General features: G+C 38.5%; 1 protein-coding gene and 1 pseudogene across 17 annotated transcripts in view; one reads left to right on the forward strand and one right to left on the reverse strand.

The window, feature by feature from the left end:
- The window catches only part of DTNA (dystrobrevin alpha), a 317,537-nt gene that overhangs the window by 290,410 nt on the left and 601 nt on the right, over positions 1–26,526 (reverse strand). The window lies entirely within an intron of this gene.
- Positions 19,565–19,663, forward strand: LOC129636360 (uncharacterized; annotated as a pseudogene).

The raw sequence follows: 26,526 nt of genomic DNA on the forward strand, positions 1-26,526 counted from the left end.
CTGGGAGGAGGCAACAGGACATAAAGAAATGCACTAGAAGCCAACAGGGACCTGGAAAAAGTGGACTGAGAAGGAGCTGCGGTGAGCTGGGAAGAATGAGCACTCCTGGGCTGAACAGAGCAGTGGAGATTTCAGCAATGGGACAGGAGAAAGTAGACACAGCGTGCACAGGTCCAACTTGGGATGATGGTTGGCTCCCCAACCATCGTATATTCTTACACAAATATTCTTGGTCTCAAGGGTGAATTTGTTTGCTTTGACTTATTGTTCAGTCCCCAAGTCATGTCTGACTCTTTGCAACCCTATGGACTGCAGTGTGCCAGGCTTCCCTGTCTTTCACTGTCTTCTGGAGCTTGTTCAAACTCATGTCCATTGAGTCGGTGATGCCATCCAACCATCTCATCCTCTGTCAGCGCCCCTTCTCCTCCTGCCCTCAATCTTTCCCAGCATCAGGATCTTTTTCAAAGAGTTTACTCATGGTTTGACCAATAGAGAAAAATAATAGTTTAAGTCAGTTAAACCATCAGCTCTCTTGATATGTCAAGTATTTTGTATGAGTGTGAGCCAATGGTTATTTGACTGCCAGATATATCTGTGCTTAGGGACTTTTGCACAAGTAGGATTTAAGGGCAATTTTTTCTTCCAGTAATGATGATGGTTATATTTTGTTCTACTATTCTTGTCTGGTTCCTCTAGTGATAACATGCACTGTGATTTGGTGGGAAGGAGTGAGTCCAGCTGGCAATGTGATTCCAGGACAAAGTATGACCACATAGACAGGAATCCCATTGGTTTGACACCATTAGCACAAACCTTTGACCACTCAGTTTATCAGATACAGAATAATGTTTCCATATTAAGTGAGACCTCCTTAATTAATGATTAATATTTTAATATAAACACATCAGCTATGCCCACAAGCAAGACCCACAGACTGTATCTGTATAGCTTATTTTAAAAAAGGATGTTAAGTACAGGAGATACCAAAGTCTTACAAATATTTATCCATGTTATAACCTCCTTGGGCTTCCCTGGTGGCTCAGACAGTAAAGAAACCAGCTGCACTGTGGAAGATCTGGGTTCGATCCCTGGATTGGGAAGATCCCCTGGAGAAGGGAACAGCTACCCACTCTAGTATTCTTGCCTGGAGAATTCCTTGGACAGAGGAGCCTTGTGGGCTACAGTCCATGGGGTCACAAAGAGTTGAACATGACACAGACTAAGCACACATAACCTCCTTATCACTAAGATGTATTTCTGTGTCTGGAGTAGAAATTGATTGATCTGCCCAGATTCTTTCTCCACAAGGTCTTGTTGATTACTGCCTACAGTGAATGTCCTATTGGTTGCTGGCAACCTGTTGACCGTGTCTCTTGTCAGGCATTAAAGCTGAGATGACTAGTTTGTGATTCCAAAAGACATTTCTCCCTTTTAAAGAATTTTACAAAAGGAAGCTATTTTTTGCCCCACTACGGGGCACCTTCTGAAGATTCCTAAAATATCTGAGATAGGTACTTTTGGATAGAAATCTTTCTTTTCATGTAACACCTCCATTTCCATCTCTCTCACATTGTTTTAACATAGGCTAATCCATTGTATCTGTTTTTCATCTGCTCCTTTATGGTACAGCAGGCCGACCAAGTGATTTCTTCTAAGTCTCGGTTATAGTACACTTCCTACAAGTATAAGGGTTGTATAAACACTCGTTAGTTCTCTGTATATGTCTAAGGTAATAACAACATTACACATCTAACGCTTTACAGATGCCAGTTTAGAGGCACTTTGTATAAAATGATTCAGCATGAAAGCAGTAACTGCCAGACTGATCTTTCTAAGATGTCTTTCTAGCTGTTTCCCTTGTGTCACTTGGCTGCTGGACAAACTGCAGAGATTTCCTGTTCCTATCAGAACAGGCCTGATTCCTGATCGTGGCACTCATAATGCACCCCCACCCTATGCCTTCCTTACGCTATCACTCTGTTCTTCTAATCCTCCCCAAAGAAAGCCTTCTGTTTCAGCCAGGTCGGCCTCTGAAGGTCACAAAACAAGCTGTGATCAGCCCTGTCTTCATTCATTGTTCTCATCATTTTGGATTTCCCCTCTGCTGCTTCTGCAAATAATTCTAGCACTTTCCAGTCCATATCATGATCTCCCATCACTGTGATATCATGTACCCTCTCCAGTCCATACCAGTTTCTCCCTTTACTGAATGCTCAGAGCCTTTATTTTCTGATCTGAGACTTTTTATGTAATTGCAAATTTTGTAATATTTTCTCTAATTATAAAGTCTTCCATTTATGTATAATTTTTATCTTCCCAAGAAGACAGTACATTCCTTGAAGGAAAGGGTCATGTCATATGTCTGTATTATTGTTCCCTGTTGCAACGAATACTCCACTTGGTATGTATTATTTCAAAGGTTTCCCCAACTGGAATTAATTTCTTGGCTCTCTGCAGTACAATCAGGCTGGATGTTGTTTATTCAGCTCTTAAAACACTTATCACAGCTGTTTCCCCCTGTATATTGTGAGCTCTGGTTGAGTTGCTATTCCATCGAATTCATCTTTTATCTCTCTGAGTACCTAAGATAGCACTGTTTATAAAAAGAATTGAACAATAGTTGCTAATTAAGTCTCTATTAAACTTAAACTTTGTTCAATATTGCAGTATTCCCTACTGCTCTCTTTTAGAGGAACCAACATTTGCACAGTCAAAAATGATTATCCTTGAAGAAATGATGTTGCCATTTGGCATGTGAGAAGAAAACTGATGCTTTCCTAAGTCATTTGTTCAAAAATAATGTTAAAGTCTGCATTTAAATTTAATCAATTGTGTTGTCAGACCATCAGTATTTAACAGGCATTAGCTAATAAAAAATGCAAAAATAGATACTGAACTAGTCAGTAGCTACCTTTTATAGAAATGTTCACATACCAGTGTTTTATGCTGTTCTCAGCATAAGATTGTACATCAATGTCAAGTTTTTGACTTGAATATCTTTACAAATTAGTGTATCTGTAACTGCCAAAAGGAAAATGAAAATTTACTTTATTGTAACATTTAATGAAACCTCATGACATAATAACTGATTAGTTTTTTTTTTTTTTCCCTTGCTATTTTGATTTAAGTTCGACACTTTGGAGGAGGCAGAACTTCTGATGGACTCAGACAATCATGACAAAACTTTTCACCAGCCCTGTTAGGCAATTTTAATTAAAATTCAGTTCAAATAAATCTCTTAAGCTTAGCAAAAGCATCTGCCATGTTGTCTCCACTTAAGAACTTGAGCTGAAAATATGAGCATTTTCCTGTTATAAAAGCGCTGCGTCTGTGTAAAGTTAAAATAGCTTCTGGGGACAATTTTCAACACATTTGGAAGAATTATGGCTTTAAAAATGCAACTTTCAGAAAACAACATTGATCCCTCATTCACTGATATGGCTGCATTTCTTGCTACACATAATGCCTTCTCTCTCAGCATGCACTTTAGACCTGGAACCATTAGCTTATTCAGTCTCTCTGCCTGGCTGATGGTCAGAATATAGCACACTTCTGGCCAAATAACAGGTGATCAAAAGTTATTTTATGGAATAAATGAATGAATTGAAGGGTAGAAAAGTCTTGCCTTATCCCTTTATGTCCTTCTACCTGTACTAACTGTATTGCTTCTGTACCTGTATTGCTTCTATGAATGTTCTCCTAATATTAGTACAAGATACCTTTGAGCTCCCAAGACTAGTTAGCGAAATCTGAACAGAGAAACAGGAGACACAGAAAGAGACACAAAAGGCCTTTTTTGCAAACAAGAAAAGGAAAATCATTGTAATATACATTATTATTTTTTTTTTAAAGACACTTTGATCTGCCAGAACATTGTTTAAAAATCCAATTCAAAGGAATGTAACTTATCTACCTCCTGCCAAACCTGTATTCAGGTCAAGAAGCAACAGTTATAACTGGACATGGAGCAACGGACTGGTTCCAAATTGGGAAAGGAGTACTGTTTCCAAATTGGGAAAGGTGTCAAGTCTGTATATTGACACCCTGATTATTTAACTTATATGCAGAGTACATCATGAGAAATGCCCGGCTAAATGAAGCACAAGCTGGAATCAAGATTGCTGGGAGAAGTATCAGTAACCTCAGATATGCAGATGACACCACCCTTATGGCAGAAAGTGAAGAGGAACTAAAGAGCCTCTTGATGAAGGTGAAAGAGGAGAGTGAAAAAGCTGGCTTAAAACTCAACATTCAGAAAACTAAGATCATAGCATCTGGTCCCATCACTTCATGGCAAATAGATGGGGAAACAATGGAAAGAGTGACAGACTATTTTCTTGGGCTCCAAAATCATTGCAGAGGGTGACTGCAGCCATAAAATTAAAAGACACTTGCTCCTTGGAAGAAAAGCTCTGACTAGATAGCATATTAAAAAGTAGAGACATTACGTTGCCAACAAAGGTCCATATAGTCAAAACCATGGTTTTTCCAGTAGTCATGTGTAGATGTGAGAGTTGGCCTGTGAAGAAAGCTGAGTGCCGAAGAATTGATGTTTTTGAACTGTGGTGTTGGAGAAGACTCTTGAGAGTCCCTTGGACTGCAAGGAGATCCAACCAGTCCATCCTAAAGGAAATCAGTCTTAAATATTCATTGGAAGGACTGATGCTGAAGCTGATGTTCCAATACTTTGGCCACACCATGCAAAGAGCCAACTCATTGGAAAGGACCCTGATGCTGGGCAAGATTGAAGGCAGGAGGAGAAGGGGACAACAAAGGATGAGATGGTTGGATGGCAGCACTGACTCAATGGACATGAGTTTGAACAAACTCCGGGAGATGGTGAAGGACTGGGAAGCCTGCCGTGCTGCAGTCCATGGGGTCGCAAAAGACTCAGACATGACTGAGCAACTGAACAACATCAACAGCTATAGGAACGGAGCTCCCCTTGAGTTGTTTCCAATGTTTATTGGGCTCCTGCAGAATCAAAGTCCTGCAGTCTGTCTCCTCGATCTTATTCAAGGCTTCTGATTCCTGAATTAGGTTTCTGTTCCCTCTTTTGGTGAAAACTACATCTTTTGGTCCTTGACTCAGGGTTATCATGTGGTGGGTGTTCAGCATATTCTGTGTGAATGGTGCCTGTCAGAGTTCTAGCCTGTGGTGCTCCTGTGCTAAGTCAGGTCAGTCATGTCTTATTCTTTGCGACCCTATGGGTTGTAGACCCCTAGGCTCCTCTGTCCATGGGATTCTCCAGGAAAGAATTCTGGAGTGGGTTGCCACACCCTTCGGGATCTTCCTGACCCAGGGATCAAACCAGAGTTTCCTGCATTACAGGCGGATTCTTTACCGCTCGCGCTAGCTGGGGAACTCATGGTGGTCCTGTCATGAGCACAAATATACAGTCACATTTTCAACCCACGGTATTTTCTAAGAAGAAAAATCTTTCCTATTTCTAGAGAGTCTCAGGTTACTCATGTCTTATATATCAAACTGGCATTTTGGATTCAACCAGTGTGGCTTCCTGATAACAATTCAAGTTGTTCTTTTGATGGTAAGACACACTCGTTCATAACATGAGTTAGCTGCAACACTCGGAGGTCAGTTCTGATTTCTTTATTAAGAATGCAGTACCAGTTCCCACATAATTTAGCTCTTTCTAAAAATGTTTTCTGCTGAATATATATTGTCACAATACGTAATGATCCTAAAGAAATCTTGTTTCTAACACTATGCGATCATTTGCAAAAGTGAGAGCAGGAAATTTTTTGAAAGACTAGTACTGTATCTACTTCTCTTATCAAGGAAAATCAGCATTTTAAATTTAAAATAAATAATGGAAGCGTGGGGCACACATGTATACCTGTGGCGGATTCATTTTGATATTTGGCAAAACTAATGCAATTATGTAAAGTTTAAAAATAAAATAAAATAAAAATGGTATTTTCATGAAATAGTCCCCAAAGCAATCTAGTTACTTCAAATAGGTTTTTCTTTTAATCAAACTTTTAAAAAAAGTATAGGCCAAACACAACAGCAATGCACATCTTGGTTTGTAGTAAGTGTCCTTTATTGCTTACAAATGCCTATTCTATGGATTTCCCTGTTTAGACTGTTCTGGAACTTTATCAATTCCCCCTTTAACTTCTGATTCTATAAAGTTTCCATTTCCATGAATTTTTTCATATAAACTATTAAAACATTTTCAAATCTTTCCTATTTCAAAGTGATATGCTTTTTAAAAGTCCTTCAATTTGGATTCTCTTTTGGCCAGCCGCCCTCTCTGAAAGTGGGTCTCTCACCCACTCTTCCTTTCCTATAAAGGGGGCCTCTTTCCAGCTGGGGGCTTCCCTCCTGGGGCTAAGCAAAGCTGGCCTGGTGGTGGGATGATGCAGATAAAGCCATCTTCCTTTTATTTTTGTGTGATTTTTGGTGTTTTGCTCCATTGTGTTGCTGAAGTTTCTTACGTGGACTTTAGAGGCCTCCAAGAGCTGCTTTTGCTCATGGGTATCTGACTACTAGGGCTTCCCAGGTGGTGCTAGGTGTAAAGGACTCTTCTGCCAATGCAGAAGACATAAGAAACAAGGGTTCGATCCCTAGGTTGGGAAGATGCTCTGTAGGAGGGGCATGGCAACTCACTCCAGTTCTCCTGACTGGAGAATCCATGGATAGTGGGCTACAATCCATGGCATTGCAAAGTGTCAGACACTATTAAAGCAACTCAGCACACATGCACGCATCTGATTAATTGCTGTTCTTTGGGAGGGGATGGAGGCCACCATTTTGGTGACTTCACTCTGGCTAATTCTTTCCAAAGTCTCTGGAAGATGCTCTTCCTCTTCCTTAACTCAAATCACTAGTATTCACTGGGTTCTTCCTCATCTTTCTTTTCCTTTTAGTCTGCCTCTCCTTGGGATAGGCTTCCCTGTTAGCTCAGTTGGTAAAGAATCTGCCTGCAATGCAGGAGACCTAGGTTCAATTCCTGGGTTGGAAAGATCTACTGGAGAAGGGATAGGCTACACAATCCAGTATTCTTGGGCTTCCCTTGTGGCTCAGCTGGTAAAGAATCCACCTGCAATGCCAGAGACCTGGGTTCAATCCCTGGGTTTGATCCCTGAGTTGGGAATATCCACTGGAGAAGGGAACAGCTACCCACTCCAGTATTTTGGCCTGGAGAATTCCATGGGGTGTATACACCATGGGGTCACAAAGAGTCGGACATGACTGAGCGACTTTCACTCCTTGGGATAGCTTACTTTTCATAGCTTTAGCCACTTATACACAAATGATTTTTAAATCATGTCTGTATACAAGACATCCCCCCACTGCCAGTTTATCCAAGTGCCTAACGGACATCTTCACACGAATATCCCATGAGAGCTTCTAATTCAGTATCCAAAACTGCCGTTTTCACCCTTTCCATACTTGAACATTTCCCACGTTCCCCATCATCACGGATGACGTTGCCATGCATCCTATTGCCAGAACCAGAACTTTAGACCCATCCTTGATCTCTCAGTTTTCCATACCTCCTGTCCAGTCTCTAAACAGTATTGATTCTCTTTATGAAATATCATTTGGGTTTATCCTCCTTTTTCTTTCTCACTACAATTATCACTGCATCTTCCTTAAAAGATTAGTCTCTAAGGTTTCTTGCTTGGGATTTGTAGTGTATTGCCTTTTTGTTGTCCTTCTGATTTGGGGTCTTTGCTCTCTAGCTTTTCTTACAATGGTGGTTTTTCTAAAATTCACATTGACTAATCTCTTGTTGTTTAGTCATTAAGTTGTGTCTGACTCTGTTGTGACCCCCTGGATTGAAGCCAGTCAGGCTCCTTTGTCCATGGGATTTCCTAGGCAAGAACACTGGAGTGAGTTGCTATTTCTTTCTCCAGTGGATCTTCCTGACCCAGGGATCAAAGTGAAGTCTCCTATATTGGCAGGTGGATTCTTTACCACTGGGCTACCAGGGATGCCCAGCTAATCCATTTCTTGATCTTAATTCCTGAATGGTTTCCCATTGCTGTAGTATACATTTAACCACTTTAAAATAGTCATAAATGGGCTTCCCTAGTGGCTCAGCAGTAAAGAATCCTCCTGGCAATGCAGGAAACATAGGTTTGATTCCTGATCTGGGAAAATCCTACATGCCTCAGAGAAACTAAGCCTGTGCACCACAACAATTGAGCCTGTGCTCTCTAGAGCACAGATACACAACTACTGAAGCCCACTCATCCTAGAGCAGGAAGCCATGCAATGAGAAGCCTGTGTGCTGCAACTAGAGAGAGCCCCCACTCTCAGCAACTAGAGCAAAACCCCCACACAGCATCGAGGACTCAGCCCAGTCACATAAAAGAAAATAAAAAAATAGTCATAAAGACCTTTCATGATATTTCTATCTGTCCCATGTTAGTATGCATCACTCATTACAATGCATTTTATGCTTTAGCAATACTAAATTATTTTCAGTTACCTAAGCACATCATATTTTTATACCCCTCCAAACAGATGGTTGCTCCTTCCAAAATATTATTTTGCATTCGTATTGTGCACCCCACCACTCAAATCTGCCTGTCAAATTTGGGAGCCATCTTCAACTTCCAGCTCATTTCTCATTCCCTCTGTTAACCCTCTGCCCTCTCTGTTGTGCCTTTTGGGGTTTATATTGTGGCATCTGTCACATGAAATCATGACGATTTGCTTGTGTGTTTGGCTTTTTCCAGCACTCCGTGAGCTTCCTGAAGACAGAGATTGCATCCATAGACCTCCGACAGTAACTAGCACAGGGTTGGTGACCAAAGCGGATGGTGAATGAATAAAAAATAGAGCTAAAAAAAGATACAGATTCTCTTCATTACTAAAGGGTCACTTATTTGACCCATGATTTTACAAATGTGAAAAATGCTGAGTCAAAACTGCAAGTAATTGTTTTTTAATGTCCCAGCATAAAAATCAGCATCCACTGATTTGAAATCCTCTCTTTATTCACAACACAAAGCCCTTGAAAACATCAAAGATACTATTTCCTAACAATGAACGGCTGGGTCTAAGCTTCTCAAAGTGACACAGGCAGAAAGGAATAGTGAAAAATGATTGAGAAACTCAGGACTGTAATGCTTGCCGCAGAATTATGACCCACCCCCGCTAGCCTTTGAAGGGCATGTTTCCGTTTGCCTGTTCTGTGTGTAGAAAATTATCTGATACTGTGTTTGCCTAAAACCATGATTTACAGTCACTATTGATTTAAAATGCTTTACAGACTCATTTTTAATCCTTCTATCCCTGGGTTTTCCTTATCAAAAGCAATTTCATGATATTGCCTACAAATAATGCAAAGCAGGATGACCTCCGTAAGAGAAAGTAGTTGAGGCTGGCAAATCATTGCAGTAAGGACTGAAGAATGGCTGCCATGGACTTTTAAAAAGCCTCAAGATGTAACAGAACAGAACTTGACTGGGTGCTATTCTTGGTCCTTGTGCTCCTGGACAAAGTTGATCTCTCTAGGCTGTGTCTTTCTTCTTCTGTCAAACCAACAGACTGTACTAGTCACTAAATGATGTCTAAGCCTACTCCTTAGCTATAAAATCTGATGACTCAATCCAGAGCTGAGCTTCTCTGGACTCAATATAATATCAGAAAATTCATTATCAAAGAGGTTGGGGGAGTGTGCAGAGGAGTAAGATCTCATCAAAATGAACATGCTTGTTTTTAAAAGCAATGGGAGTGGAGTAGGAAGGCTGACTCATTCTAATTGATTTATGCACTGAGAACTCTCCCAGTCATGATTAATTCTCATGGGTATAATGTCTTCACTTAGATGAACACATAGAGTATTTCATAATTATAAGGTAAGAGCAAGGTGCAATGCTGGGGAATTGTTTACAAGTAAGCTGAGCACACCGAAAATGTCAAAGTATAATAACATTTAGTGGTAAGTGTAAGTGCTGCCAAATTAAGGACAACATTCCCTTGTTTGTCATTCCTCAATATAGCCAACTGCCTGGAGAATCCCACGGATAGAGGAGCCTGGCAGGCTACAGTCCATGGGCTCGCAAGAGTTGAACACGACTTAGTGACTAAACCACCACAATAGCTAATCACAGCGTGGACAGAGAAGATTCTCTCTGGTTCTTTCTATTTCTGTAGTGATGAAGTGTTACAGAATATGCTTGGTTTCTTAGGTGCCGCCTTACTATAGTTATACATCTGTATGTCCTTCAAGGATACACAATTCTTCCAAGCTTTTTCTTTGCTAAAAGAGAAAGGTTCTGGGGGAAAAAAATAAGCACCTACAAATCAAGATTTATACATCTCAACACCTGAGATTGGAGAATGGAGAATTTCTCTCTGCCTGGTGAATTTTCATTACTGGGGAATGAACTGGTCTACAAAGCCAGAAAGGACTTGGACTAGAACACACTACCTCCCAGCGCAGATGATGAGAACACTAGCAGAGAAATGTCTGTAAGCAAATAAAGCCTCTGGTTCCCTCTAAGGACCCAAGAATTGTTAATATCCAAAAGAAGAAATTTTAATGGGCTGAGATATATTTTTATAAATTCTAGGCATATTTTTATGTACTCCATTGGAAGTTTGTATAGTAGAGAAGTATTGTATAATTGTGTAAAATATTTATATAATACAGAAGAAAATAATCCCTTATATATCAAGATCTAAAGATATCTACAATTAATATTTTCTTCTAGGCTTTTTCTATCAATATACTAATATCACCATAATTATGACCAACAGAGCAATTTAGTGTCTTTGTTATTGTTACATCATGACATCAGCATTTCCCCCAAACTGCTTATACTTTTCATAGGTATCATTCTACTATGTGCAACATGATGAGCTCATAAATTCTTTACGTGGATTAACTTATGGAACCCTCTCAATCCTAAAACATGTCCTTATTATTCTCCTCATTTAATAGATGAGAGTAAAATATTAAAAAAGGTTAAATCAACATCACACAATTTACATGAAGGTATTTGGGTTAGCTTATAAGAGAAATGGACAAGCTCACATGCATAAAACACCACGTGGTATTTTATTGAGCCGATTGACCAGAGTATTCTCAAGTATTTCCTTTCTGACTGCATTATTATTCATGAGGTCCTCCCCTGTCTCCATTCCCCTGGACCTAACCATTTTTTAAGTGTATGTCAAAGCAAACCATCTATGCACTGGCACAAGAGAGACAAATGACCACACCCCACACCCCAAATGGTGCTCTGTGTGATCATCCAATAGTGAGGAAATGCTTTTTTTTTTTTTCCTCTTTTTGTAAAATATATTGTTTCAGAGAACCTATGCAACATGTGGGAGGAATAACAGACTTCTGGATTATAAGTCAGGAGAACTGGGTTATAGATTGCCAATTAGACTGATCTGTTCTGGCCTTTTATATTAATCTCTCAAGCCTCAGTCTCCCAAGATGACAAAAGACTTCCACGAGGGCAACACCAGCCCTAGGAGTGATGGTTCTGATTCTCCCAGTTCTTATAAAGACAGCCTCACAGGCAAGATCTTCTTTAGGCTATAGAAGTCTCCTCATGTACTTGGCCAATAGCCTTAGTTGCTAGAAAAGGACAAACTGAAGACATAAACACATTGTAATCAAGCATAATCTTATTGCTTAACTATTTTGTCACGAGTCCTTTCATGCAAACTTTAAGAAAGTGAAAACTTGCTGATAATAAAACTAAGTAAAATACAATGTGACCTGACTGATAGCAACAGATATACAATCTGAGTAAAACTGGAGTACAGATAAAAGGATATCATCAAAGTCTCTGAAAAAAATGAGTTTCAAATGCCCCTAAGAAATGTTACTGTTTATTCCATTATTCTCAACAGTCTTGTTCATCATTCCTGATGATGTGAAATTTTACTTCCTATTTTCGGCATTGAGTGTTCTATCATTAAAAACATACAGGACAGTGCAAAGTCATATTCAGTCAATAAATACTATTATCTGCTTGATGATAAGAAATAGTGGAGCAATGACTCGCACCTGAGTCAAAAATCACAGATGAAGGAAGCATGAATGATACCCCATGCTTGAAGGGGTATGAGATAGATGAATGTTATTATGAAACAAGGAAGTAACTTGGGCAGTCACAACAAAAACGGAAATTGACAGATCATATCATTTTCCTTGTACAGTAAAGAAAGTTTACAATATCATCTTGAGACATAAATGTTTTCCCAGCACAAATTCCTATAAGAATTGTATGGCATAGTCCCTTATTCTGAAGGTATCAAGTAACAGCACAAAGTTATCCCAGTTGTTCAATATCATTCTTTCTTTTCCACAAGTGCCATGTCTTATGGCAAACTTGAACAGACTCAGGGGCACCAAATGAAATAGTTCCTCAGTAATGACATTATATATGTACAGAGAGGGAAGGGAAGGGTTAAGACAATGAGGTCTAGGTACGTGAGTTAACTTCCTATAGCACTTGGAGAAGTTGTGCTGGTAAACTCTTAGCTAGCGCAGTCAATTCAAGGTTAAATCTTTCCATAGCTGCTGGAAGTGCTGACATTCTATGTAGTTGATGGAAGAAAGATCTATATGCTTAAATAATAGGTGAAAAGGTGCCATGTTGACATTCTCATGCAAAAACTAAGAAGCCTGACATATTCTCATACAGGGATGGGTCACTCCAATACACAGATGAATAAACGTTTTCTCAAAAGAAAAAAAAGTGACAACTCTGCTCTTATGATTTTATAAGTTCCTAAAAGCATGAAAGAAACAATTTGGGTTTAGACATTTTAATGGCTACGTCTCACCTTTATAACCCACTCCAGTATTCTTGCCTGGAAAATTCCATGGACAGAAGAGCCTGGCAGGCTACAGTCCAAGGGGGTCACAAAGAGTCAGACACAGTTGCACAACTTAGCATGCACACACACTCACCATTATAGTATCTGAATCTATAAAAGAACCTAAGAAGTGCCTTCATCAGATATCTGAATATATGAATAGACAGACGTGGCTGATGAGTCCACCAGGGTGTTAAATACTTCCAGTAGAATTACTGAGAATTATTCATTTGAATACTAGAGGATGTATATTTTATTTTTAGCACGGCTAAAGTAAAGTCTTTCCTCCAGGGTGTAGTTTGTGAAAGATAGAACTACTTATTAAGGCCACTCCTGATTGTGACAGCAAAACTAAGTCATCATCATGTCTCAGGTTGCCTATATTTCTGTAGACTTGAGGATATGAAGATATTTCCAATTTACCTGAATACCAATCCAGTTATTTAGATATATAAAATGAGGAAGGCAACTCTTTAATAAGATTTAAAATTGGAACTGACTCTATCAAAAGAGCATAATGTTTGAGTAGCTTCATCAAGGATTGAGGAAGTTTTCTGGTTTCCCCTGAATTGGCATCATAGCCACTTCAGATTCAAATCACAGGGGTTTGAAATCATAGTCATTTCCACGTTAAGCACTGTTATAATCTTCCACTTTGCATTTCACTGTTTATTAAGTAATATGTGCTCAGTTGCAAAAGTCATGTCCAGCTCTTTGTGACCCCATGGACTGTAGCCCACTAGGCTCCTCTGTCCAGGAACTTCCCAGATAAGAATACGCGAGTAAGTTGCCATTTCCATCTTCAGGGGATCTTCCCAACCCAGGGATTGAGCCCACATCTCCTGCATTAGCAGGGGGATTCTTTACCACTGAGCCACCTGGGAAGCCTGATCTGAAGCAGAACCACCGGGAGATAATCTTCCTCATTGAGTATTAAAATATTACCACTTTCACCTTTCTCCTCTTTGATCTGTGTAATTCTGTATCTTCTGACCCATTGATGTAGGGTAAAATGGATTACGTGAGCTGGTGAAGAAATGGTCAGCAAAACTCCAAATTTAGAGTGTTCATGGGAGATGGCTACAAGAAGTCAAGAGGTCATGAAAAGATAGAAGAGGAGCCTTCAGGACAAACTCCATGCTAAGAGTGCTGGGGACAGTGACCGACATTTCTCCCGTCTCTCCTGGTGGGTCTTCCTGGTATTGCAGAAGGGCCAAAACTCTGAGAAAACTATGAAGTGTAGTTTCTTTGTTAGGATGTCCATTTTGGAGCTTGGCTAAAGCATATTTGGCAATATAAAATAGATTTCTAAGGAATTAAACTAAAAAATACATAGGAACCCCTATTATTGTGATCCATCTAACTAGGCATTATGGAATCAGTTAAATCTTCTAATGTTTTATGAACAGACACTTGAAGTATTCCCATTCTTATGAGACTCCATTCTGGCCTTCTTTAAAATCATTGTCCAGAGTGATCAATACATTTAACATGCATTTCTTGCCCCTCTTACTACATAAAGCTATGCTTCTTGAGAAAAAGAGATTTGTAATCAAAGGAAATTCTTAAGGATACCAGCAGCAACTTGGGAGGACGAGACGTTTTTGGAGAAACAAGGTGCATCTTCCTGGAAATCTGGAGAAAATACTTTTATGCTAATGAACCACAGATTTATTATGGAGTGAATGAAAATATGGGCTGTCCCAGGTGGCTCAGTGGTAAAGAACCTGCCTGCGAATGCAGAAGACACAAGAGACTCCTGTCTCTTTGTGGATTAGAGCCTTAGGTCAGGAAGATCCCCTGGGGGAAGAAATGGCAACCCACTCCAGTATTCTTGCCTGGAAAATCCAATGGAAAAGGGGGATACGGTCTACAGGGTCACAAGGAGTTGGACACAACTGAAGGGACCGAGCTCACATACAAATGCAAATACATGAGACTTCAGAAAACTTGCTATACATAGCAGACCATTTCAAACTCTGGCTCTGGGTCATGGGTCCTGCAAGTATGCATTTATTGCTTTGTTCGGCTTTGTTTACTTTGGTGGAAAGTTATTTGTTGTGAAACAGTGAAAGAACACAGTAAATTAAATCTGATTGTCCTTTTATGTTATATTTTGAGAACATGTATCGTTTTAAGAGCAAGGTGACTCAACAGACTTTATAGTGCCAAGATTTAAATTTGTTTTACTGAAGTTACAGCTATTTCAAATCGATTTCTAAAAAATTAATGTAAAACAATCTGAGAGCCCTCCAGTGGTCAAAATAATATATGCAAATACTCAGTTATTTACTCAATATGTCTCCCCTACCCTAAGAACTTAAAAACATTTCAGTCTTCCTTTCATAAAAATGCTTGCTTTGATTACTTTCTGATAGCACTATTATATCATATAAATTGTTTTTTTAAACACTATGGGAAAACAGATGTTCATCTAAATTGGTTAAATAAAAAAACAGAAAACAACAGTCCAAATCACCCATTTATCAATGAGAGATTTTGAGCAGTTGCTAGAAATTAAGCATGTAGGGCAATCCCAAATTTTGTCCAGATATGAGTAATTTAATTTCTTCCCGTGCAGCCATTGAGAGAAATGTGGCTGGATAATAAAACCACTCAAGATAAAGAAAGAATCCAGTCAACACAAGCTGTGTCTGCCTTTAAGCACAGAGTTGTATTTTAGTGTGTATATTCCTAGACTTACGAAAGCATTGTGTGTTTGTGTATTCCTAAATTGTAACTCCGATGGCTTGCATAAGAAATGTGTTGGCTTCTCTTTTAGGACACACATATCTAAGCCAGGCACAGTACTTTTGTGTGCTCATCTCTTGATTACCAGTAATGGTTTGGCAGAAAGCCTGGAATAATGTTTCTGCCTTGAAAATTGACAAGCTCTAACATTTATCCAAATACAGCAGTACTGATTGGTGGGGGGGGGGGTTGGTTTGTTTTAATTAAATTCCTATGTTACTTTATTAGAAAGTAGAGCTTGTTTTAAAAACTCCCACACACATATAGACTTATACATTGGTGCTCCACATAGAATTAAGATTTTTTTTTCTTTTGGCAAATCTGGAACTATATATCGCATTGGTGAAAAAGCTTGTTCAAGTTTCTTTTGCTTACAGAAAACCCCGAATGAACTTTTTGACCCATCCAGTACTTAATTGAGCTTCTCAGGTGGCACTAGTGGTAAAAAGCCCGCCTGCCAATGCAGGAGATGTAAGAGATGCAGGTTTGATCCCTGGGCCAGGAAGATCCCCTGGAGGAGGGCATGGCAATCCACTCCAGTATTCTTGCCTGGAGAATCCCATGGACAGAGGAGCCTGGTGGGTTGCAAAGAGTCAGACATGACTGAAGTGACTTAGCATGCACGCAATATTTAATTATTACAGTCTGAAATCTTTATGCACCATCCCTTCAAAGTGTTAGCACTCAAGCTGTGTCCAACTCTTTGTGAACCCATGGACTGTAGCCCACTAAGCTCCTCTATCCATGGAATTCTCCAGGCAAGAATACTGGAGTGGGTAGCCATTCCTTTCTCTAGACCCTCAAAGACCTCCCTCAAAAGCCTGTGCCTTGAGACATCAGGGTTAAAATGCCAAGAAAAAATTTTATGTTCTATAATTTCATTTCATAATCAGGATTTTTTGCTTGTTTTCTAGTTTCAGGCAGAAAGTAAATGCTTGTTTTCCCTTTTGTATATTAATGTATGCAGACTTAACACATCAACATGCCGATGTTAAAAAACAAGTCAAGTTTAGTTAGTATCTGTGAATGACCTTCAAGAAATTCAACCTCTGGCAAGAAATGTTAGGGGTAATTCTCACAAAGCACACTCGAATGGAGTAAGTTATTGCCTAAGACAAAAGTAGGCATTTTTGGAAGCTACACAGTGTCTTTGAGGCCACTGGGGTACCATATAAGGAGACTGAAGCAATAATTTACCCTGGTGCAATAAAAAATACAGTGTAACTTGCACACCAGGATCTTCTGCCTCATTAAGTTAAACATTTCCCTCATGTCATTTTTAAGGTGAGATTATCATACTATAAATCTAAATAACTTAGATTTATCTTCTGGTGTCTGGTAAATGGTTACACAGCATATTTTTCAGCATTATACATGTTTGGGTGCTAGGCAATTTCAGAATGTAGATATAACTGACTTCATAATTTGGCGCATGAGGTAAAGCTAAAATTCTGCTGTGTGATTATTCACAGAGTTCGAAAGCAGGAACCCAGCAGTGCTGAGAAAAGATCTTCAGATCTTCCTGCAGTGAATTTTTAGAGGTGTTGCTGACATCATTATAGTTCCTGAATCTTATTAGAACCCCAGGGAAAAATATAAACAAAAATCCATCAGGGGAAATGTGTGCTAAGAATTTATGCTGTCTACAACTTTGATTGAATCATTGTTATTTCTGTGGAACCCAAAGAAGATATATTTCCCATACAATTTTTTGTTAAAAATGTATTGATTTATCGCAAACTCTTAAAATCAAGGGAGGAGAGGCAAATAAATGAAAAGCAGACTAAATTACCAGAGTGGACAAGGTGATGAAAGAGCACAAGCTCCCTGTCACACCTGAACACTCTGATGCTTGTAAGGGAACCTAATATCTTAGGATTTTCTTTGAATAGAGTTGCTGGGGGTGTAGACTTTCATGGAACAAATTGGTTCATTTTAAGTGGTCACAGTACTTAACTGAATATAACACACTTTACATAGAAAAAGATGGACATTTTGCTTTTCTTAGTCTATTACCCTTCTTCTTGCACAGAAAATTTTCCATAGACAGTAACTTTAGTAGAGCATCTTTTGAAACCCAACAGTCTCTTTCTCCTTAAGTTTTAAACATTTTGAATTTAAAGGAGGTGAACCAAGAAAGAAAAATCAAGAAACAGATGTTGAAGTTGAAGATGAGTTCACTTTCCACACAGTCTTCATAAAGAAAAGATAATTGAGTCTAATAAATTATTAATGTATGATCATATTCTAAAATGGAATAACAGTTTAGGAGTTTCTAATAAAATGGGTATAGTAGTGCAAATCCCTTTTGAGTTCTGGGTTCTGCCAAATAGGGCCAGGCTCCTTATAAGAGGCTATATCACAATTTATATCCCGCTGCCGCTGCTGCTGCTAAGTCGCTTCAGTCGTGTCCGACTCTATGCAACCCTATGGACAGCAGCCCATCAGGCTCCTCTGTCCATGGGATTCTCTAGTCAAGAATACTGGAGTGGGTTGCATTTCCTTCTCCCTTATATCCCTCAGTAGAGTTAAACAATGTTATTGGATCCCCTATCAGTTTAAGATTTGATTTCTATTGGTGTTTAAAATCAATGTCATTTATCAAGAGAATACATAGTACCCAAAGGCAAAGATATTTTTTAAAGTCCTTATAATTCTCAACTTTATGTGCTCAAAGTATTATATAAGCTATTACATTCATTATCACACTTTTAATTATTAATACACTGGAGTAGGGGTGATTTAATCCAGAATTTACCAAGTGTATTAAAGTATGTATTAAAAATGATATACACAAATAATGTTGATATACGTGCTTGGTGGTTTAGTTGCTAAGTCGTATCTGACTCTTGTGACCCCATGGACTGTAGCCCACCACACTCCTCTGTCCATGGGATTTTCCAGGCAAGAATACTGGAGTGAGTTGCCATTTCCTTCTCCAGGGTATCTTCCTGACCCAGGGATTGAACCCATGTCTCTGGCTTGGCAAGTGGATTCTTTACCACTGAGCCACCTGGGAAGCCCATTTACAATATATACGTTAGAAATGCATAGTTTTGAATAACATTTATATCACTCTGCTACTCTACTTTTTACCTTGCATTTAGTCTTAAACATTAACAAGGCAAAATTGGGAAATTCAAAGATTAATGAGGTATTTAAAAGTTGAAAAAAATTATTAAGCCTATATTTTAAGGTCTTTGGGATTTTTAACTTAAATCAGCAAAAACAATTTACATGTTCAGGAGTGATAATTCTAGGAAATTCTCTATGAAACAAAGAGGAAAACAGATGAGGATCCTAGGTCAGATGAATTTGGGAAGTGCATATATACCATATTGCTCTTTTGGCGATTTCTTTGACCTTTGTATTAAGGGCTCTTAAAGCTTTACACTTTAAAGTTTTACTAAAGAAACATGTTTGATATTCTTTAACACAGCATTTCTCAAGCTAATTTGAATATGTGTGTGTGTGTGTGTGTGTGTGTGTGTGTATTTATATGAGTGAGTGAGTGTAAGTTGCTCAGTCATGTCCGACTCTTTGAGACCCCATGGACTATACAGTCCATGGAATTCTCCAGGCCAGAATCAGAATACTGGAGTGGGTAGCCTTTCCCTTCTGCAGGAGATCTTCCCAACCCAGGTCTCCCACATTGCAGGAGGATTCTTTACCAGCTGAGCCACAGGGGAAGCCTGTATATATATATATATATATATATATATATATATATAATTTTTTTCAATTTCTAAGTGCCTCATTAACCTTTGAATTCCCCAGTTTTTACCTTGTTAATGCTTAAGACTAAATGCAAAGTAAAAAATAGAGTAGCAGAGTGATATAAATGTTATTAAAAACTATTTATTTCTAATGTATAATATAGATTGCCATTCCTCTGTGGCATTTTCCTTCATCCTGGTCCTTTCCTTTGGCCCCCTGGGAAAAGCAGGTACTGGGGATTTAGAATTACATTGTTACCTTTTTCTCCTGCTTGCTTAGGCAGCACATATACTAAAATTGGAATATACAGAGATTAGCTTGGCTGCTGCACAAGGATGACACGCAAATTTGTGAAGCAGTCCATATTTTTATACATGGGGAATCTAGAAAAGTGGTACAGATGAACCTACTTACAAAGCAGAAATAGAGACACGGATGCAGAGAATAAATGTATGAAGACCAAATGGGGAAACAGAGGGTACGATGAATTGGGAGACTGGGATTGACATACACTATTCAAACTATGTATAAAATAGGTAACTAATGAGACCTCCTGTATAGCACAGGCAACTCAGAGCTCTGTGGTGAACTAAATGGGGAGGAAATCCAAAAAAGAAAGGATGTATATATATGACTGAGTCACTTTTCTGTACAGCAGAAGCTAACACAATATTGTAAAGCAACTAAATTCTAATAAAAAATAAATTTAAACATGTTAAAAAGTTACCATTGTCTCCATTTCTTTGTTACACATAATCAGTTCTTAGAGATGGCAAAGTGTTAAGTGCTGCACATTGACTCTCTACATTCTATAGAAATTAACTTATCAGAGGTTCTTTTTCCTTCCCAGAACCCTCCGTGGGCAGGACTCCTGAGAGGTAAGTGTGGGCACAGGTAAAATGCTAGGATTCCAAAGCCCTGGAGAAACTATGGCTGGGAAAGTCACAGCTACTCTGGAAATGGTGAAGATTCAGAGAGCCAAAAGTCTCAGTGGGGCTCAGAGCTAAAGGACGAAAACAGACAAGAGACGTTAGCATCAGATCACAAGTAGATTGCCTACGTGTTACCAAGTATGGATCAAATACTGTTCAAAGGTACAGAAGGGTTTCAATCTAGATCTCTGGTCTTCTGGGGGTTGAGGGGCTGCCTGTCATCCACAACTGTGGAATTCATTAGAGCTCTTCATAAATATATTCCAGCTCTTTCTCTTTCCAGGGAAGTGGCAGGACTGTGTTACTAATCCAACTAAAGACTGAAGTTAGGTGTGACCACATGGCATGCTTTGGCCAAGGAAGTGTGAGAATAAGGAACATGGGTCATTTCCTGGTAAAGGCAACGATGTGGAGAAGGATCTCCAGTGAACCCTTGACAAGCACTTTGCATGAGTGGGAAGGAAACATTGTTTTTTTATAAACCACTGAGATTTAGATGTTATGTGTTATCTTAGGAAACCATGTCTAGTATATTCAGAGAACTTCATATGTGTGCATCTTAGTTTTATCATACAGGAAAGAAAATAACAACATATGTCTCTTACCCACAAAATACTATGAAACATTGGATGCATTTTAGGAAAGACTTGTTACACTTATCTGAGGTGTTAAAAACAACATCTTTTGGTGAGTCGATATATTTCCACAAATGTGTTGTAATGAACCAACTAAGACTAGAAAATTCAATGCATGAGAAGATAAATTTCATTCAAAATTAGTCTACATCTTTTAATAAAATTAATAAAGGCATCTGTATTCTTGAACTATGACTAATTCAGTGAATTCATTTTTTTTTCAGCATTCATAAACCTGTGTGCTTCCACATTACCAAGGAAAGTGGTACAAAAGTAAAGTGAGATTAAAAAGGAAAAATTACAAAAATAACTATTGCTCTTTTGAAAATACACAGAGATTTACAAAGCTTTCATGACTCAGGGTGTCTCTGAGTCATCCTTATGCCATATTTATTTTGCAAGAATGCAGAGTCCAGCTTTATTTATGCAAATGAACATACTTCTATTTTATGTTATGATACAACACAGTTTCCTATGTAATAAAAATACATTTTCTATTTAACATTTTTTTAGCATTTGTTTAGGTCTCTTTAAAAAATTCTATAATAAAGTATCTGTTAAATATGAGGTTTTTAAGAATAAAAGCAATCCTCAAACTTTTAAAACTTAGATTTCTGAGATAAAAACACTAATTGTTGGGAAAAGGCAAAGTGACTTTTTAACAAGTGTGGAGATTTGTACAAGTAAGTTAAAAATACAAATGAGAGAGTAATATAACATAATTTGTAAATTACACCCATTGTTTTAACAGGACATACTCCTGTGTCGGTGTCTGGTGAAGGGGTTGAAGTAAATCATTTTATTGTTTAGCACAAGCACAGCTAAGGCATGAGGTAGGAGCTTGACAGGGATTTGTTAAATTAGTAAGAAAAATCAGCTCAGCTACGTGGAGGTTACAATGTAAAATCAGTCAGATTTCAAGAGCTAGTCTCAATTTCTTTCACTGATGAGGCCAAAAAAAAAAAAGTCAATTTTATATTTTCATATTTTGTGATGGAGAAATTTAGAGTTTGATCTAAATACTGACTTTGATAATTTGATCTGATTCAAAACATTTTTAAGATTAAATTTTGACCCTATCCACTTTATAGAGTTTTTGTCTTTGTGGAGGTAAAAGAGCCCTATATAAGAAAAAACAGAAACCAATTTTCTTAGTTTTCTAAATCTCAGGATTTGGCATATCAAAGGCATACAACAAGTGTGTGAAAAATTTATAAGTGATCTGAGGAATATGAAATTGGTTAAACACCCTCAGAATTAATAAACTATATTTTCTCCTCCTCTGATTCACACCAACTATATTCAATTTATAATAAATAAATGAAGTCTTTTTTTTTTTACTTAGCATAGCAGAAAGATTAATATTGCACTTCAAGGCCTCAAAATTTTTAGGAAAAAATGTAACCAACTTTAAGATTTTAGGGTCACAATATCATATCACACAAGCAAGCTTGCCTTCTAGCACATACTGGGGTCTGAAAATAATCCAGTGTTTTCTAATGGTTCAGATTCAGGGTGTGTGCAATGAGATGATTTTAATTTAGTTGTGTCACAGGGACTTTTTCCATGTGTGCGCTTCAGCATTCTCAACTAAATTTGTTGAAACAGGTCTGTTTTTCAGCTCTATGACTTTCTTTTTTTATTATTACTCTCTCCGATAATATACAGCTAATTTATTGTACTTACACTTTTATCATCTCTTTCATCACACTCAAGGCTTATAGTCTCATTTGGCAAAAATGAAAATAGATAGCATCCCATCTACCCAAACAACAATACCCAAATGAACATTTTTTTCTGACTGTACCATGCAGCATGCGGGATGTTAGTGCCCTGATCAGGGATCAAACCCTTGCCCCTTGTGGTAGAAATGCAGAGTCTTAACCGGTGGACCACCAGGGCATTTCTCAGACATTTTTAATTGACACTTCTTGACATTGAAGACTATGAAAGATCACTATTTTAGATAAGAAGTTTAAGTTCAAAAGAATAATGATGTTTAGAAGGAAAAAGAATAAAGTAAGAAAGGAATTGTTGAGAAAAAATTCCTTGAAATAGTCACCCGTTCATTCCTTAAATATGCATCCAATGGTTTCTATGGTGTCAGTTACTGAGAATACAAAAATGAGTAAGACACACTGCCTGCCATCAGGGATTCCCAGAATAGTGGTGAGCTACACAGTTAAAGGACAATGAACATGACTTATGAGATCAACCTTGAAGCAGAAGTAAGATTTGCCTGCAAAGGAGATAAACAGTGGGCGTTCTTGGCAAAAAAATAAATTAATAAATAAAAATAAAAAAGCTAGTAGGTAGACTAGCACAGACATATGATCATGGATAGAATATTCTGGAGGCACCAATAATGTGAGATTAAAGTGTTTGTGATAACCAGTGATATAGTGGAGATAATGTTAGAGGAACAGGTTGAGGCTTTGTGACATACTAAGACACATTAAGGAATGCATTTCGAAGGGAATAGTGAACTATAAGAGACTTTAAAGTAGGGGGACAATCCATTCGTGTCTATGATTTTTAGAAGATGGGTGTGTTGGTTTCAATATGGGGGACGTGTTGGGATTAGAACCTAGAGGCAGGAGAAACGCTGGGAGCCATAAAATACCCAAGGGAGGTGATGAAGACCTGAAATTGAGTAGTTTCAGAGAATGGAAAGGAAGGAATTTATTTATCATAATTTGTTAAATGTGGTGATACATGATATAGGCCAAGAAAAAGTATGAATAGTCAAGGTCAACAGCTGACAGTGAAGGCAATGGGGGTGGCTTAGAGAGACTAAAGAGATTACTAAGAAAAGGGGCCAGCTAGGGACAAATAGAAGGACTGTTAAGCATTGTTGACAGCTCAGATTAGGTTGGAACTCATGAATCTTCCAATCAGAAATTTACATTTTCAAAGTTCTCCACAAAAGCCTCAACAAATCAGGCCACACCTAAAATAAAAAATCAGAAAGAATGAGCTGGAATTATCAATGGTATCAGCAGACTGCTGGATTTCTCCTTTAGAATAAAGAATCTTTAAAAAAAAAAACAACTATAAAAGCAGAAGAGTGACTTTCCATTTTTGGCAACAGTAAGAAGATAATTTGGACTGACACTCTCACTAAGGTAATTAAAAATATCTCAAATATAAAAACAGCAAAGAGTTAATGAGATGGGGAAGGCATGGAAAAATTCAAGAGAGAGGACTAGAACTTAGAGACAGACACTCATCTTTGAAAGCTTTTGCTCTTGGCCATCTGAGTATCAGGAACAAAAGGTCTGAGCAACCAGCTGTACGATAAACAGCCTTATAGGTGTTCTTGTTGCTCAATTGGGTCTTTTTGCGACCCCATGAACTGCAGTACACCAGACTTCCCTGTCCTTCACTATCCCCTGGAGCATGCTCAAACTCATGTCCATTGGGTGGATGATGCTATTCAGCCATCTCATCCTCTGTCACCGCCTTCTCCTTCTGCCTTCAATCTTTCCCAGCATCAGGGTCTTTTCCAAAGAGTCGGCTCTTCAAATCAGGTGGCCAAAGTATTGGAGCTTCAGCTTCAGCATCAGTCCTTCCAGTGAATATTCACGGTTTATTTCCTTCAGGATTGAATGGTTTCATCTCCTTGCTGTCCAAGGGTGTTGTGGGAACGTTAAAGCCCATATTCCTCAGGTGAGGACTTTAATAAACTAACACAATTTTCAGCTGGGGACTCAAAAGGCCATATCTTCCCTCAAGGTTGAAGTGAGCCCCAAATAAATCATCCTTCACATCTTAGAGAAGGCAATGGCACCCCACTCCAGTACTTTTGCCTAGAAAATCCCATGGACGGAGGAGCCTGGTGGGCTGCAATCCATGGGGTCGCTAGAGTTGGACACGACTGAGAGACTTCACTTTCACTTTTCACTTTCATGCTTTGGAGAAGGAAATGGCAACCCACTCCAGTGTTCTTGCCTGGAGAATCCCAGGGATGGGGGAGCCTGGTGGGCTGCCATCTATGGGGTCGCACAGAGTCAGACATGACTGAAGTGACTTAGCAGCAGCAGCACACACGTCTGCAGCCTTGCTACTTGCACAAGGATAATCCAAGGAATCTTAGGTGCTGTCCTTTGACTCAGGGAGTTTTGATGGGATACTGTCAGAAGCAAACCCAAGTTCCCTCTGGAGGAAACCAGCATCACCACTAGGTCTCACCTGATCCCTACAAGTGATTTTAAAAATACTTTTCCAGCAGACAGTCAAAGAGATCCAAGCAACCAAGAAAATAAGATGCCGCGCATGAGAAGTGGCAAGAGCAATAAGAATAGAAACAAATCTTGGTAACTCTTGAGATATTAGAATGAGCAGACATATTATAAAGCAACTATACTTACTATGTTCAAAGAAATAAAATTAAAGCTTGACTATGTCAGCAGGAATATCACAGCAACACAGAAATATTCATCAGTCCCCTTTCCTGTCAATGCTATCTAGCCATGTATGTCTAAAATTCTTACATATAAAAACTTTTACAAATGCTGTATTCTTTTGGGGTTTTCTTTAGCACACGGAAAAAAGAAACAAAGCCTCATTCTAATGTAATTTTATTTGTATGTATAATTCAATCAGAAATATATTAAAATAAAAGGGAAGTTTATTTGTGTCTTGGTGTGTTTGGTGAATATACATATGCATCATCTGACAAGTTTCTTGAAGACACCTATAATTCCTGCCAGGCTCCCTCCTCTGGTCAACAGATCAGGACACAGCTAGGCATAGAAGGACAGGCATCCCATGTCACCAGGGAAAATGTACAAAGGTACCATCCACATGTGGAGAAGTGAAAGTTAACTGCAGCTTTTACAGTCTAATGGGTTAATTATAAATATTAGGGAATGCTAACTGTGACTAACAAAATTATTGTAAAATTAAGTGACTTGGTTAGTATCATGTTCACTTTTCACTTCAGAAAAGTAACTCAGTAGACTATTTTTCTTATCAAAGTTGAGTGAAAGATTGTCATTCATTGTTCGTACCTAGTTCAGCCAACGTAGTTCATTAGAATCTGGTTGATGTGACCGAACAAAACCTGGCCAGTTACACGTAACAACTGTTCAGCCTCACACTCTGTAATAAGCACGTCAGCACATTTATTTTCCCCATATAAAGTAGAATTTCCAATTCATACCATGTACTCTGTGACTATTATGGCCAGTATTTATTCAGAAGGAATGCTGTGCAAGTTTGGAAAAGCTGTCTCTAAGAGAGCCGAGAGGTCACTGGACAAAACAAGAAACAAAACCTATACATGGTCAAAACATGAAGAGGACTAAAGTTTGTCATTCTTTCTTTTAAAGAAAAAAGTTTTGAAATCCCAAGCACACAGCCAGGCAACATCAAACCAGCCAGCTCAGTCCCTGCTCCTCTCAAGCTCCGTGGAATCAGAACTCTTCTATTCACTTGGCAAATATCAGCTTTTTTGGAGGAGGAGAACCTGCTTGGAATTAATGAGATGACACCCAAAAATAACTTCTATTAATAAATTGTTCTCTTCAATGTAAAACTGCCCATTTTTCTCATTAAAAAAAAAAAGTATTTTCTAAAGGCTCCTTATGCACTTTCTACCATTTTTTCCCCTTCTTTTATTCTTATTTTCTTTTTGCATCTTTTAAATTAAAAAATGCCATAGT

Source organism: Bubalus kerabau, chromosome 21 (assembly GCF_029407905.1).
Source record: "Bubalus kerabau isolate K-KA32 ecotype Philippines breed swamp buffalo chromosome 21, PCC_UOA_SB_1v2, whole genome shotgun sequence".
NCBI lineage: Eukaryota > Metazoa > Chordata > Mammalia > Artiodactyla > Bovidae > Bubalus > Bubalus kerabau.